At 69.6% G+C, this 13,858-nt stretch overlaps 2 long non-coding RNA genes across 2 annotated transcripts; one reads left to right on the forward strand and one right to left on the reverse strand.

The window, feature by feature from the left end:
• Positions 1–1,959: 1,959 nt before the first annotated feature.
• Positions 1,960–3,229, forward strand: LOC309439341. The gene is made up of 2 exons (XR_014183969.1): positions 1,960–2,293; positions 2,987–3,229. It is a non-coding gene; the product is annotated as an uncharacterized lncRNA (long non-coding RNA).
• Positions 3,230–11,774: 8,545 nt separating this feature from the next.
• LOC309439176 lies at positions 11,775–13,754 on the reverse strand. Its single transcript, XR_014183933.1, has 3 exons — positions 13,622–13,754; positions 12,700–13,527; positions 11,775–12,005 (listed from the first exon to the last, which is right to left on the reverse strand). It is a non-coding gene; the product is annotated as an uncharacterized lncRNA (long non-coding RNA).
• Positions 13,755–13,858: the final 104 nt, after the last annotated feature.

A 13,858-nucleotide genomic window follows, 5' to 3' on the forward strand; every position in this document is an offset into this window, starting at 1 on the left:
GTCTGTGTCTATGGCTTCATGGTGAGTGCGGAGGGGCCGGCATGGCCCCTCGGTGCTTCGGGTGCTCAGAGCGGCTGTTGAGCTCTGTTGTGTCTCCATCCCAGATGGGAAAACACCAGCGGGCACAAAATCCCTGCCCAGCCCCCCCAGCCGCGGCAGTGAGCGTTTCAATAGCATATTCAGCTCCCAGGGGCTCAACTACAAGCGAAAGCCCAAATATGATGGGCAGCCTCAGTTCTCTGTGTCAGGTCTGAAAGCAGAATGGTTTGCAAGGCTGATCGCAGGCTGAAGCACTGAAGATTTTCCCTGGGTTTGCCACAGACCGTCCCCGGGCACACGAGAGGAGGAACCGGAGATAATTCAAAGCTCATGGCTCCATTTTAATCACGGCGACTTCAGCCCCTCTGTTCGTATACTGTGGTGGCATTTGGTCAGTGGTTTTTTCTCCTTTTAAATGACAACTTTGGCCACTTTATTGAAGACATATTTTAGAGTGTTTGAGAGGTTTGTCCTGCGCTTCACAGAGAAATCGTCCAAGTGTCTGAAAAAGAGTCAGGGACACACGGGGGGCTGAGTGACCACAGAAACTCCTTTTTTGAGGAAACAGCGATAAAGCAGCGGAGCCGCGGGTGTCCCGGGTGCCCCGGGGAACCGAAGGGCCGGGGCAGACGGCGGGACCCGGGGAGACGCTGCAGTTCGGGCCGGGGGGTCCCCTGGGAGCTGCCGCCCCCGGCCCCACCGTGCGGGGTCCGGGCCCAGAGCCGGGTGTCCCGGGAATGAGGGGGACGGGTGGGGGACCCGGGCTGCGGCAGAGCCGGGAGCTGACGGACCCTCGGCTGGGCGGGGAACGTGAGGAGGGACAGCGGGCTGGGGGCTGGGAGGTTCGTTTTGGGGCGGGGGCGGCAGCGACAGGAGTTGTCCCACGAGGGGGAGAGTGAAGCGGGAGCACGAAGCGGGGCTGCCCGGGGGTCGTTCCCGTGTGACTCCCCCGTGTGCCAGTCCCGGCCCCGCTGTCCCTGCCCCGGCTGCGGTGCCGCCGAACGGACACGAGATGGCGCTGCGCTCTGCAGGGCCGCGCGGTGTCCGCCAGGCGGCGCCATCCCGGGCTGCGGGGGGGGCGGGACCGAGTGAGACGGGGCGGTGCCAATAGAAGAGGGGGCGTTGCCGAGATCAGAGGGGGCGTGGCCAACCCGCTCGGCCGCGCCCCGAGCGCAGCTGAGCCCGCAGCGGGGACGCGGTGACCGGTTTTCATTGGGTCGGTGCTGGTGCCGCGTTTGTTCGGTGCGTTCCCCTGTGTGTCTGGTTGGTGTTGGTGCCTCGTTGGTTTCACGTCAGCGCAGCCGAGCCCGCAGCGAGGACGTGCTGGACACGGACGGGGCGCGAAGGTGCGTGGGGCCGGGGGGCGGCTGAGCCTGGGGGAGGGGACACCCCCGGTTGGGGGGCGGCTGCTGAGGCTGAACTCGTCCCCTCTCTCCGCAGGAGCTCCAGGTGCCTGCGGGCAGGTCCCGGACAGAGGCAGCGGCGGGAAGGGTTAAAACCTACAATGGCTTCGATAAGGGGTGGTGGAAAGTGTCCGCATGTCGCCGTGGTCCTTACGGGTCCCTCTTGTCAGCAGCCCGGGGCGGGGGGGTCAGGCCGAGCCGTGCCTTGAGCTCCCCCAGCCCATCCCACACCAGCGACTATTCCCAGGAACCTTGCCCCCCCCCCCCTTCCCCGATGCGGGGACCCGGGTTCTCCCCCCCGCCAGGTGAACGGGACACGGGAAGGTGTCACCGGTACCGGGTGCTGCTGTGCCGCCCCCTGCGCTCTGCAGTGCCGCGCTGTGTCCGCCAGGCGGCGCCACTGTGCGGGAGAGAGGGGCGGGGATGAGGGGGCGGGGCCGAGCGGGGCGGGACCGAGAGGGGCGGGGCCAAGCCGCGCACGGCCGCGCCCCGCGAGCGCAGCTGAGCCCGCGGGGACGGGACGCGGCGGCCCCCGAGGCTTCAAAAGCTCCCCGGGCCGGCAGGGGGCGCCGCTCCGGCGGGCGCACGCGCAGAGGCGGGAGCGGGGCCGGCGGGAGCGGGTCCCGGTGCGGGCTCTGCCCGGCGGGGGCTCTGCCGGGCCCGGGGCAGCTGCTGCCGGGGGAGCTGCCTTCCACTCGGCGGGGCCGCGGGGCGGCTCTGGGCCCTGCGCGGAGCCGGGCTCGGGCCGGAGCCCCTTTGGTCCCGGTCCCCAGCGCTGCGGCGGGAGCAGAGGCTCATCCCGGCGCCGGGCGAGGAGCCCGGACGGCCCCGAGGCGGCGAGGACGTGCCCGGTGAGTGTCCCGGGGGCTCGGGGAGCGGGTCTGTGCTCGGGGCTTCGCCCCCCGTCCTGCTGCGGGCCGGGGAGGGGGGTCCCGTCCCCCGGCAGGGCTCCCCCGGGGCTGGAGGCTGCTGGGGGTGCAGGGGGGGCCCCGCGGTTCTGAGCCGGGGCCGGGCCGGGCCGGGGGGTGTTCGGGGAGGCGGCAGCGGGCGCTGGGGGGTCCGGCCGGAGCCGCTGGCCCCGCTGGGCTGGGGGGGCCGGGGGGTTTGGCCGCGGGGGTTTCTGCTCCAGCTCGGCCTGGGGGGCCGGGTTGTGTCCCCGTTTGGGGGGTTCTGCACCCGGTTTGTTCTTAGGGGGGCTGTGCTTTGGGGTCTGCACCTCTGGTTTTTTGGTTTGTGCCTCTTTGTTGCTGGATTGTGCACCCATTGTGTTTTGGGTTTCTGCACCTGTTGTGTTGCAGTTTGTTCAGCTGTGGCTCTTTGGTTTCTGCACCTGTTGGGTTTGTTGCCCCCATATGAGTTGGTGTGTGCAGCTGTTTTATTGGCAGTGACCACTTTTTATTGGGTTTGTGCTTGTGCCTCCTTTGTTGGGTGTGCACCCCACTTGATTTGGTGTGCACCATTTATAATTCACTTTGTGTTTGTGCCTTTTGTGTTTCACATGAAGTTGAGTTCTGGTTCCAGTTTCTCTCTCTGGTCTCTTTCAGCTCCAGCCTGTGCAGCTTCAAGCTTGTTTGCGGTTCCAGCTCCTCTTCAGCTGCTCCTGGTTCCAGTTGTTGTGCAGCTCCAGCTCCAGTTCAGCTCCAGCTCCTTGTGCTTCCAGCCCATTTCAGCTTGTGCTTGTTCCACTGAGCTTGGCCTTGTTCCAGATCGTAAATCAATCACTGTCACAAGCAGCTTATGAATATGACCTGTCATAACTAATCATGAATAAAGATGAACTAATTATCTAGTACCTAGTCCAGTGGTTGAACAGTCCTTGAATAAAAAAGGGGGGAAAATCACTTTTCGCGCCAGAAACTAAGTCAAACACCTGAAACGGCCTGGTGCAGGCCGGCGTCCGAGCGTTTGGGGGCCAGGGCATCCGGACCCCCCCCTCCGGAGGGGGTCCCCCTGCCTGGCCCCCCCTCTGCCTCCCCAGCCTCCCACTGCTGCCCACCCCCCTCCCCTGCCCAGCGCCCACCAGCCCCTGCCCAAGGGGCCAACCCGGCCCCTGGCTCTGAGCCCAGGAACAGCGACTGGGTCTCTGTTCCTGAGCCCAAAGCCCAGGCCTGGGCCCCAGGAGCCCCTTTCCCAGCCCCGAGAACGCAGCTCAGGCTCCGTGCTCAGGGCTGGGAAACGCCCGGGGCTCCAGTTGCACAAGCACCCACGGACCCGCAGCCCCAGCGAACCCAACCCCGTGTGTGATGTCGGGAGCCCCGGCGGTGTCGGGCGGTGCTTGAGAACTGGCTGGGGGGACCCGCGGAGCGGGCCCGGCCCCGTGTGGCCGCGGGCGGCTCGGGCGGGGACGGGGGGCGCCGGGCTCCGGCCCTCCGGGCTTTATTCCCCCCGGCGCCCCGAGCCCCGCGGCTGCGGCTGCTGCTCCGCGGAGCCGCCCGGGCACCGGCTGCCCTTGCCCACCCGCCTCCGCCCCGAGAGCCCCCGGGGCCGCGGCCCCTTCCCCGCTGCCCGGCCCCGCGCTCCCAGCCCCGACCCCCGGCGCGGCCGCGCCCGGGCCGAGCTCCCCGCACCTCACCTGGGCCCCGCCGGGAGAGCCCGGACCGGCCGCTGCCGCCCCCGCACGCACCGAGAAACCGGAACGGACGGAACCAAGCGCCTTAAATACCCTCGGCCCCGCCCCGCGCACGCGCCCCGGGCCCCGCCCGTCCCGCCCCTCACACCTGTGCTGGCCCCGCCCCGCGCACCTGCGCCGGCCCCGCCCCGCCCAGGTGCGCTGCATTTCCGGCCCGCCCCGCGCACGCGCCGCCTCTTCTTCCGGCAGAACCGCGGCGGCTCCGCTCCAGGCGGACGCTGGTACCGGACCGGGCGCTCCGGGGGAACCAGCGAGCGGGACGCGGCGCTGCAGCCCCGGCCCGGGGGCGGTGAGCTTGGGCTGCGGCTGCAACCGGGGACGGGGCTCGCGGGGACCGGGGCTGCGGCCCTGCAGGGGCTGCTGCCGGCCCGGGACTTGGTGTCCGCCGCTCCCCGCGCGGCCGGGGCCGGACGGTTCCGCTCCCCCGAGCTCCCGGAGCCCCGAGTCCGGCCTCCCCGGCCCCGGCCCGGCGGGCAGGAGCAGGAGCAGCAGCGCCGGAACCGAGCCGGGAGCTGCCGGAGCTGCGGAGCTCAAGTCCCGCGTTCCCCCGCGGCTGCTGCCGGGCCGGGCTGCCGGGGACACCCCGGGAAGGCTGGAGCCACCGGCGGCCCTGGGGCTGCCCCGGCACCGGCTGCCCGGACCCGCCGCACAGCTCGGGGCCAACGGGGCCCAACGGGGCTCCCGAACACCGACCGGGGAGGGGAGGGGAAGGGAGGGGACGTCTCGGCTCTCACAGCCCTTCGGGCCCCGCCCCGAGGGGGCTGCGCCCGCCCCGGACACACCCGGGGGGCTCCGGGCTGAGCCCCGAACAAAACCGGCCAAAGGAGCCGCGTTTCAAGCACCCGAAACACAGGACTCGGTGTCTGACCCATCAGCGGCCGCATGAGCCTCATTGCAACCACAGCAACAGGGACTGAGTCTCCTCCTCCAGCCAGAACTGCCCCAGTGACACGGGTTCCAGCCCTTCCACACACAGCACTTGGTGTCCAGCCCCTCACAGGCCAAATGAGCCTGGTTGTCAGTCACCAACACCGAATCAGCCTCTGGGACCCAGAGCCACGACTTAGTCTCTTTTTTCATCAACACCACAATACACAGCCCGTGACCCAGATTCACCACTTAGTCTCTGGTTTGTGAGCCCCCTCAATTCCCCACTTAGTCTCTGTTTGTGAGCCCCCTCAATTCCCGACTTAGTCTCTGTTCGTGAGCCCCCTCAATTCCCCACTTAGTCTCTGTTCGTGAGCCCCCTCAATTCCTGACTTAGTCTCTGGTTTGTGAGCTCCACAATTCACAACTTAGCCTCTGTTTGTGACCCAGATTCATGATTTAGTCTCTTTGTTGTGGGCCCCACAACTCACGACTTAGTCTCTGTGAACCCAGCTCACAACTTAGTCTCTGTTTGTGAGCTCTCCAGTTCCTGACTTAGTCTCTGTTTGGTGAGCCCCTCAATGCACAACTTAATCTCTGAGCCCCAGATTCATGACTCAGTCTCTGTGACCCCAATTAGGACATACGCTGTTTGTGAGCCCCCTCAATTCCTGACTTAGTCTCTGTTTGTGAGCCCCCTCAATTCCCCACTTAGCCTCTGTTTGTGACCCAGATTCACGACTTAGTCTCTTTGTTGTGGGCCCCACAATTCACGACTTAGTCTCTGTTTGTGAGCCCCCCCAATGCACGACTTAGTGTCTCTCCCTGAGCCCTCCCTCTGTCCCAATGCACCCGCTGTCCAGCCCCAACTGCAGGACTTGTCTCTGTTCCTCCCCCGGGCAGGACGGGCTCTCCCTTCGCTGGAGGTGCCGGGGCACAGCTCAGCCTCCCCCCGGGCGCTGAGCCCCAACCCACCCGCCTCGGGCTCTGCTTCCCAGCCGGGCTGAGCCCCCAGCAGCCCCAGCCGCTCTCCGGCCCTGGAAACGGGGGACTGGGGCTCTGAGCCCCCGGCCCGGCCCGGGGAGCCCGGCTTTGGGCTGCCCCAGCCCTCGGCTCTGCCCCTGCACCCCCAGGGAGCTCCTGTCCCTCGGCAGCCCCCGCAGCTCCTTCTCCATCTCACAGCCCAGCTGCTGAGCCCCCGAAGCGCCCAACAGCCCCAACCCCGCGTGTGCTGTCGGGGCCGGGAGCCCCGGCGGTGTCGGGCGGTGCTTGAGAACTGGCTGGGGGGACCCGCGGAGCGGGCCCGGCCCCGTGTGGCCGCGGGCGGCTCGGGCGGGGACGGGGGGCGCCGGGCTCCGGCCCTCCGGGCTTTATTCCCCCCGGCGCCCCGAGCCCCGCGGCTGCTGCTCCGCGGAGCCGCCCGGGCACCGGCTGCCCTTGCCCACCCGCCTCCGCCCCGAGAGCCCCCGCTGCTGCCGCTCCCCGGGCCGGTCGGGCCTCTCACCTGGGGCGGGCGGACTCGGCCCCTCCGCCGCTCCGAGCTCCCGCCGAACGGCCGGGCCGGTCCCCCCGCCCGCGGGGCCGCCGCTGCCCCTGGGGCCGCAACCACGACCGCAACCTGAACCCGCTCGGCCCGGAGCCGCGAACACAATGAAATGGGGACGGCGGCCGCCAGCGCACTGAACTCCTCGGCCCCGCCCCGCGCAGGCGCCCTGGGCCCCGCCCCGCCCGGGGGAGGAGGCTCCGCTGGGGCGGAGCTGGGGGCGCGGGGGCGTGGCCAGAGGGGTCCGGCACGTTGTCCGCGGGGTCCCAGCGCCCGCCCGCCCAGCACCGGCAAACCCCGGCGGCGGGGGGGGCACCGACCGACCCCCGAGCCCGGCGCTCCGGCCCCCGCGGGCTTGTGTGTCTCCCCGGGAAGGGAGCGAGTCCCCGCGGGCAGGGCTGGCCGGGCGTCCCTCCCCGCTGGCTCCGGGGCGTCCCTGCCCCGCTGTGCCCGGCGGGAGTCCCGCTTTCCCCCGCTCCTCTCCGGGGGGTCCCGGTGTCGCCCCGCTCCCGCGCTCAGGACAACACGAAGACGGAGCAGGCAGAGCCCCCCGGCCGTTCCCTCTGTCCCTCCTCACGTTCCCCGGCACAGCCGACGGTCCGTCAGCTCCCGGCTCTGCCGCAGCCCGGGTCCCCCATCCGTCCCCCTCATTCCCGGATCCCCGGCGACGGGACGGGTGCCCCCCCCCAAACGGGTTCGTTGCGTTGTAAATCCGCTTTTCTAGTTAAGCCGGGGCAGGTGGACACCAGCGGTGCTGATGTGTTCAAGGTTGTTTTGCCATCAGCAAGTTAAAAGCGGGAATTTGCGTCCACAACTTAATCAGTAGCGCTGTGCTTGGTGGAGTTTCGTGTGTTAAGATCTAGGAATATTTGGTTCACTTTTTAAAATAGTTCCTCTACGTTATAAGTTCATCCCGTGACTGTTTCTTCCTTCAGTCCCGCTGCTCGCACAGCGGCTCAAATTAACCCCGCGGGTCACGTTTGTCCGTCCCGCATCTGCTGGAGCGGACGGACGTTCCTGGGAGGGTCGGGTCCTGCTGTGAATTCGGTCTTGCCCGCTCACCCCTGTTGGCAGACGGTGGGTGTCGGACAAACGCATTACGCGAGTGCCGGCTCGGGGTGTGAAGCTGAACCCGCCGGCCTCACCCGTTGCAGGAGCTGGTCGCTCTCCAGAGCTGGGAGGGCGAGTCGAAGGTCTGAGCGCTCCACGGCAGCTGCAGGTCGAACTGGATCCTGCCAGGTGCTCCGGGGTCAGGAAAGCCGAGCTGGCGTGGGGCAGGCTGTGGTGCTCCAGCACAAACAGCCCTGGGGCAGGACACGGGGGGACGGGTCAGGCAGCGCAGGGGGACTCCTCCCGGGAACAGCGACCCGTCCCGGCGCCGGTGATCCGGGAATGAGGGGGACGGATGGGGGACCCGGGCTGCGGCAGAGCCGGGAGCTGACGGACCGTCGGCTGTGCCGGGGAACGTGAGGAGGGACAGCGGGGACGGCCGGGGGGCTCTGCCCGCTCCGGCTTCGTGTTGTCCTGAGCGCGGGAGCGGGGCGACACCGGACCCCCCGGAGAGGAGCGGGGGACAGCGGGACTCCCGCGGGGCACAGAGGGGCAGGGCCGCCCCGGAGCCAGCGGGGAGGGACGCCCGGCCAGCCCTGCCCGCGGGGACTCGCTCCCTTCCCGGGGAGACACACAAGCCCGCGGGGGCCGGAGCGCCGGGCTCGGGGGTCGGTCGGTGCCCCCCCCGCCGCCGGGGTTTGCCGGTGCTGGGCGGGCGGGCGCTGGGACCCCGCGGACAACGTGCCGGACCCCTCTGGCCACGCCCCCGCGCCCCCAGCTCCGCCCCAGCGGAGCCTCCTCCCCCGGGCGGGGCGGGGCCCAGGGCGCCTGCGCGGGGCGGGGCCGAGGAGTTCAGTGCGCTGGCGGCCGCCGTCCCCATTTCATTGTGTTCGCGGCTCCGGGCCGAGCGGGTTCAGGTTGCGGTCGTGGTTGCGGCCCCAGGGGCAGCGGCGGCCCCGCGGGCGGGGGGACCGGCCCGGCCGTTCGGCGGGAGCTCGGAGCGGCGGAGGGGCCGAGTCCGCCCGCCCCAGGTGAGAGGCCCGACCGGCCCGGGGAGCGGCAGCAGCGGGGGCTCTCGGGGCGGAGGCGGGTGGGCAAGGGCAGCCGGTGCCCGGGCGGCTCCGCGGAGCAGCAGCCGCGGGGCTCGGGGCGCCGGGGGGAATAAAGCCCGGAGGGCCGGAGCCCGGCGCCCCCCGTCCCCGCCCGAGCCGCCCGCGGCCACACGGGGCCGGGCCCGCTCCGCGGGTCCCCCCAGCCAGTTCTCAAGCACCGCCCGACACCGCCGGGGCTCCCGGCCCCGACAGCACACGCGGGGTTGGGGCTGTTGGGCGCTTCGGGGGCTCAGCAGCTGGGCTGTGAGATGGAGAAGGAGCTGCGGGGGCTGCCGAGGGACAGGAGCTCCCTGGGGGTGCAGGGGCAGAGCCGAGGGCTGGGGCAGCCCAAAGCCGGGCTCCCCGGGCCGGGCCGGGGGCTCAGAGCCCCAGTCCCCCGTTTCCAGGGCCGGAGAGCGGCTGGGGCTGCTGGGGGCTCAGCCCGGCTGGGAAGCAGAGCCCGAGGCGGGTGGGTTGGGGCTCAGCGCCCGGGGGGAGGCTGAGCTGTGCCCCGGCACCTCCAGCGAAGGGAGAGCCCGTCCTGCCCGGGGGAGGAACAGAGACAAGTCCTGCAGCTGGGGCTGGACAGCGGGTGCATTGGGACAGAGGGAGGGCTCAGGGACAGAGACTGGGGTGTGATTTGGGGGGGCTCACAAACAGACTAAGTCCTAATTTGGGTCACAGAGACTAAGTCATGAATCTGGGGCTCAGAGATTAAGTTGTGCATTGAGGGGCTCACCAAACAGAGACTAAGTCAGGAACTGGAGAGCTCACAAACAGAGACTAAGTTGTGAGCTGGGTTCACAGAGACTAAGTCGTGAATTGTGGGGCCCACAACAAAGAGACTAAATCATGAATCTGGGTCACAAACAGAGGCTAAGTTGTGAATCGTGGGGCTCACAAACCAGAGACTAAGTCGGGAATTGAGGGGGCTCACGAACAGAGACTAAGTGGGGAATTGAGGGGGCTCACAAACAGAGACTAAGTCGGGAATTGAGGGGGCTCACAAACCAGAGACTAAGTCAGGAATTGAGGGGGCTCACAAACCAGAGACTAAGTCAGGAATTGAGGGGGCTCACAAACAGAGACTAAGTCGGGAATTGAGGGGGCTCACAAACAGAGACTAAGTCGTGAATCTGGGTCCCAGGGCTGTGTATTGTGGTGTTGATTAAAAAAGAGACTAAGTCGTGGCTCTGGGTCCCAGAGGCTGATTCAGTGTTGGTGACTGACAACCAGGCTCATTTGGCCTGTGAGGGGCTGGACACCAAGTGCTGTGTGTGGAAGGGCTGGAACCCGTGTCACTGGGGCAGTTCTGGCTGGAGGAGGAGACTCAGTCCCTGTTGCTGTGGTTGCAATGAGGCTCATGCGGCCGCTGATGGGTCAGACACCGAGTCCTGTGTTTCGGGTGCTTGAAACGCGGCTCCTTTGGCCGGTTTTGTTCGGGGCTCAGCCCGGAGCCCCCCGGGTGTGTCCGGGGCGGGCGCAGCCCCCTCGGGGCGGGGCCCGAAGGGCTGTGAGAGCCGAGACGTCCCCTCCCTTCCCCTCCCCTCCCCGGTCGGTGTTCGGGAGCCCCGTTGGGCCCCGTTGGCCCCGAGCTGTGCGGCGGGTCCGGGCAGCCGGTGCCGGGGCAGCCCCAGGGCCGCCGGTGGCTCCAGCCTTCCCGGGGTGTCCCCGGCAGCCCGGCCCGGCAGCAGCCGCGGGGGAACGCGGGACTTGAGCTCCGCAGCTCCGGCAGCTCCCGGCTCGGTTCCGGCGCTGCTGCTCCTGCTCCTGCCCGCCGGGCCGGGGCCGGGGAGGCCGGACTCGGGGCTCCGGGAGCTCGGGGGAGCGGAACCGTCCGGCCCCGGCCGCGCGGGGAGCGGCGGACACCAAGTCCCGGGCCGGCAGCAGCCCCTGCAGGGCCGCAGCCCCGGTCCCCGCGAGCCCCGTCCCCGGTTGCAGCCGCAGCCCAAGCTCACCGCCCCCGGGCCGGGGCTGCAGCGCCGCGTCCCGCTCGCTGGTTCCCCCGGAGCGCCCGGTCCGGTACCAGCGTCCGCCTGGAGCGGAGCCGCCGCGGTTCTGCCGGAAGAAGAGGCGGCGCGTGCGCGGGGCGGGCCGGAAATGCAGCGCACCTGGGCGGGGCGGGGCCGGCGCAGGTGCGCGGGGCGGGGCCAGCACAGGTGTGAGGGGCGGGGCGTCGTGGCGCATGCGCGGGGCGGGGCCAGCACAGGTGTGAGGGGCGGGGCGGGCGGGGCCCGGGGCGCGTGCGCGGGGCGGGGCCGAGGGTATTTAAGGCGCTTGGTTCCGTCAGTTCCGGTTTCTCGGTGCGTGCGGGGGCGGCAGCGGCCGGTCCGGGCTCTCCCGGCGGGGCCCAGGTGAGGTGCGGGGAGCTCGGCCCGGGCGCGGCCGCGCCGGGGGTCGGGGCTGGGAGCGCGGGGCCGGGCAGCGGGGAAGGGGCCGCGGCCCCGGGGGCTCTCGGGGCGGAGGCGGGTGGGCAAGGGCAGCCGGTGCCCGGGCGGCTCCGCGGAGCAGCAGCCGCAGCCGCGGGGCTCGGGGCGCCGGGGCGGAATAAAGCCCGGAGGGCCGGAGCCCGGCGCCCCCCGTCCCCGGCCGAGCCGCCCGCGGCCACACGGGGCCGGGCCCGCTCCGCGGGTCCCCCCAGCCAGTTCTCAAGCACCGCCCGACACCGCCGGGGCTCCCGACATCACACACGGGGTTGGGTTCGCTGGGGCTGCGGGTCCGTGGGTGCTTGTGCAACTGGAGCCCCGGGCGTTTCCCAGCCCTGAGCACGGAGCCTGAGCTGCGTTCTCGGGGCTGGGAAAGGGGCTCCTGGGGCCCAGGCCTGGGCTTTGGGCTCAGGAACAGAGACCCAGTCGCTGTTCCTGGGCTCAGAGCCAGGGGCCGGGTTGGCCCCTTGGGCAGGGGCTGGTGGGCGCTGGGCAGGGGAGGGGGGTGGGCAGCAGTGGGAGGCTGGGGAGGCAGAGGGGGGGCCAGGCAGGGGGACCCCCTCCGGAGGGGGGGGTCCGGACGCCCTGGCCCCCAAACGCTCGGACGCCGGCCTGCACCAGGCCGTTTCAGGTGTTCGACTTAGTTTCTGGCGCGAAAAGTGATTTTCCCCCCTTTTTTATTCAAGGACTGTTCAACCACTGGACTCGTTACTAGATAATTAGTTCATCTTTATTCATGATTAGTTATGACAGCTCATATTCATAAGCTGCTTGTGACAGTGATTGATTTACGATCTGGAACAAGGCCAAGCTCAGTGGAACAAGCACAAGCTGAAATGGGCTGGAAGCACAAGGAGCTGGAGCTGAACTGGAGCTGGAGCTGCACAACAACCGGAACCAGGAGCAGCTGAAGAGGAGCTGGAACCGCAAACAAGCTTGAAGCTGCACAGGCTGGAGCTGAAAGAGACCAGAGAGAGAAATTGGAACCAGAACTCAACTTCACATGAAACACAAAAGGCACAAACACAAAGTGAATAATAAATGGTGCACACCAAATCAAGTGGGGTACACACCCAACAAAGGAGGCACAAGCACAAACCCAATAAAAAGTGGTCACTCCCAATAAAACAGCTGCACACACCAACTCATATGGGGGCAACAAACCCAACAGGTGCAGAAACCAAAGAGCCACAGCTGAACAAACTGCAACACAACAGGTGCAGAAACCCAAAACACAATGGGTGCACAATCCAGCAACAAAGAGGCACAAACCAAAAAACCAGAGGTGCAGACCCCCAAAGCACAGCCCCCCTAAGAACAAACCGGGTGCAGAACCCCCCAAACGGGGACACAACCCGGCCCCCCAGGCCGAGCTGGAGCAGAAACCCCCGCGGCCAAACCCCCCGGCCCCCCCAGCCCAGCGGGGCCAGCGGCTCCGGCCGGACCCCCCAGCGCCCGCTGCCGCCTCCCCGAACACCCCCCGGCCCGGCCCGGCCCCGGCTCAGAACCGCGGGGCCCCCCCTGCCCCCCCAGCAGCCTCCAGCCCCGGGGGAGCCCTGCCGGGGGACGGGACCCCCCTCCCCGGCCCGCAGCAGGACGGGGGGCGAAGCCCCGAGCACAGACCCGCTCCCCGAGCCCCCGGGACACTCACCGGGCACGTCCTCGCCGCCTCGGGGCCGTCCGGGCTCCTCGCCCGGCGCCGGGATGAGCCTCTGCTCCCGCCGCAGCGCTGGGGACCGGGACCAAAGGGGCTCCGGCCCGAGCCCGGCTCCGCGCAGGGCCCAGAGCCGCCCCGCGGCCCCGCCGAGTGGAAGGCAGCTCCCCCGGCAGCAGCTGCCCCGGGCCCGGCAGAGCCCCCGCCGGGCAGAGCCCGCACCGGGACCCGCTCCCGCCGGGCCCGCTCCCGCCTCTGCGCGTGCGCCCGCCGGAGCGGCGCCCCCTGCCGGCCCGGGGAGCTTTTGAAGCCTCGGGGGCCGCCGCGTCCCGTCCCCGCGGGCTCAGCTGCGCTCGCGGGGCGCGTCCGTGCGCGGCTTGGCCCCGCCCCTCTCGGCCCCGCCCCTCTCGGCCCCGCCCCTCTCGGCCCCGCCCCCTCATCCCCGCCCCTCTCTCTCGCACAGTGGCGCCGCCTGGCGGACACAGCGCGGCACTGCAGAGCGCAGGGGGCGGCACAGCAGCCCCCGGTACCGGTGACACCTTCCCGTGTCCCATTCACCTGGCGGGGGGAGAACCCGGGTCCCCGCATCGGGGAAGGGTGGGGGGGGCAAGGTGCCTGGGAATAGTCGCTGGTGTGGGATGGGCTGGGGGAGCTCAGGGCACGGCTCGGCCTGACCCCCCCGCCCCGGGCTGCTGACAAGAGGGACCCGTAAGGACCACGGCGACATGCGGACACTTTCCACCACCCCTTATCGAAGCCATTGTAGGTTTTAACCCTTCCCGCCGCTGCCTCTGTCCGGGACCTGCCCGCAGGCACCTGGAGCTCCTGCGGAGAGAGGGGACGAGTTCAGCCTCAGCAGCCGCCCCCCAACCGGGGGTGTCCCCTCCCCCAGGCTCAGCCGCCCCCCGGCCCCACGCACCTTCGCGCCCCGTCCGTGTCCAGCACGTCCTCGCTGCGGGCTCGGCTGCGCTGACGTGAAACCAACGAGGCACCAACACCAACCAGACACACAGGGGAACGCACCGAACAAACGCGGCACCAGCACCGACCCAATGAAAACCGGTCACCGCGTCCCCGCTGCGGGCTCAGCTGCGCTCGGGGCGCGGCCGAGCGGGTTGGCCACGCCCCCTCCGATCTCGGCAACGCCCCCTCTTCT

The sequence above is a fragment of the Streptopelia decaocto genome (assembly GCF_964273445.1).
Source record: "Streptopelia decaocto genome assembly, chromosome: 4".
In the NCBI taxonomy this organism is placed as follows: Eukaryota; Metazoa; Chordata; class Aves; order Columbiformes; family Columbidae; genus Streptopelia; species Streptopelia decaocto.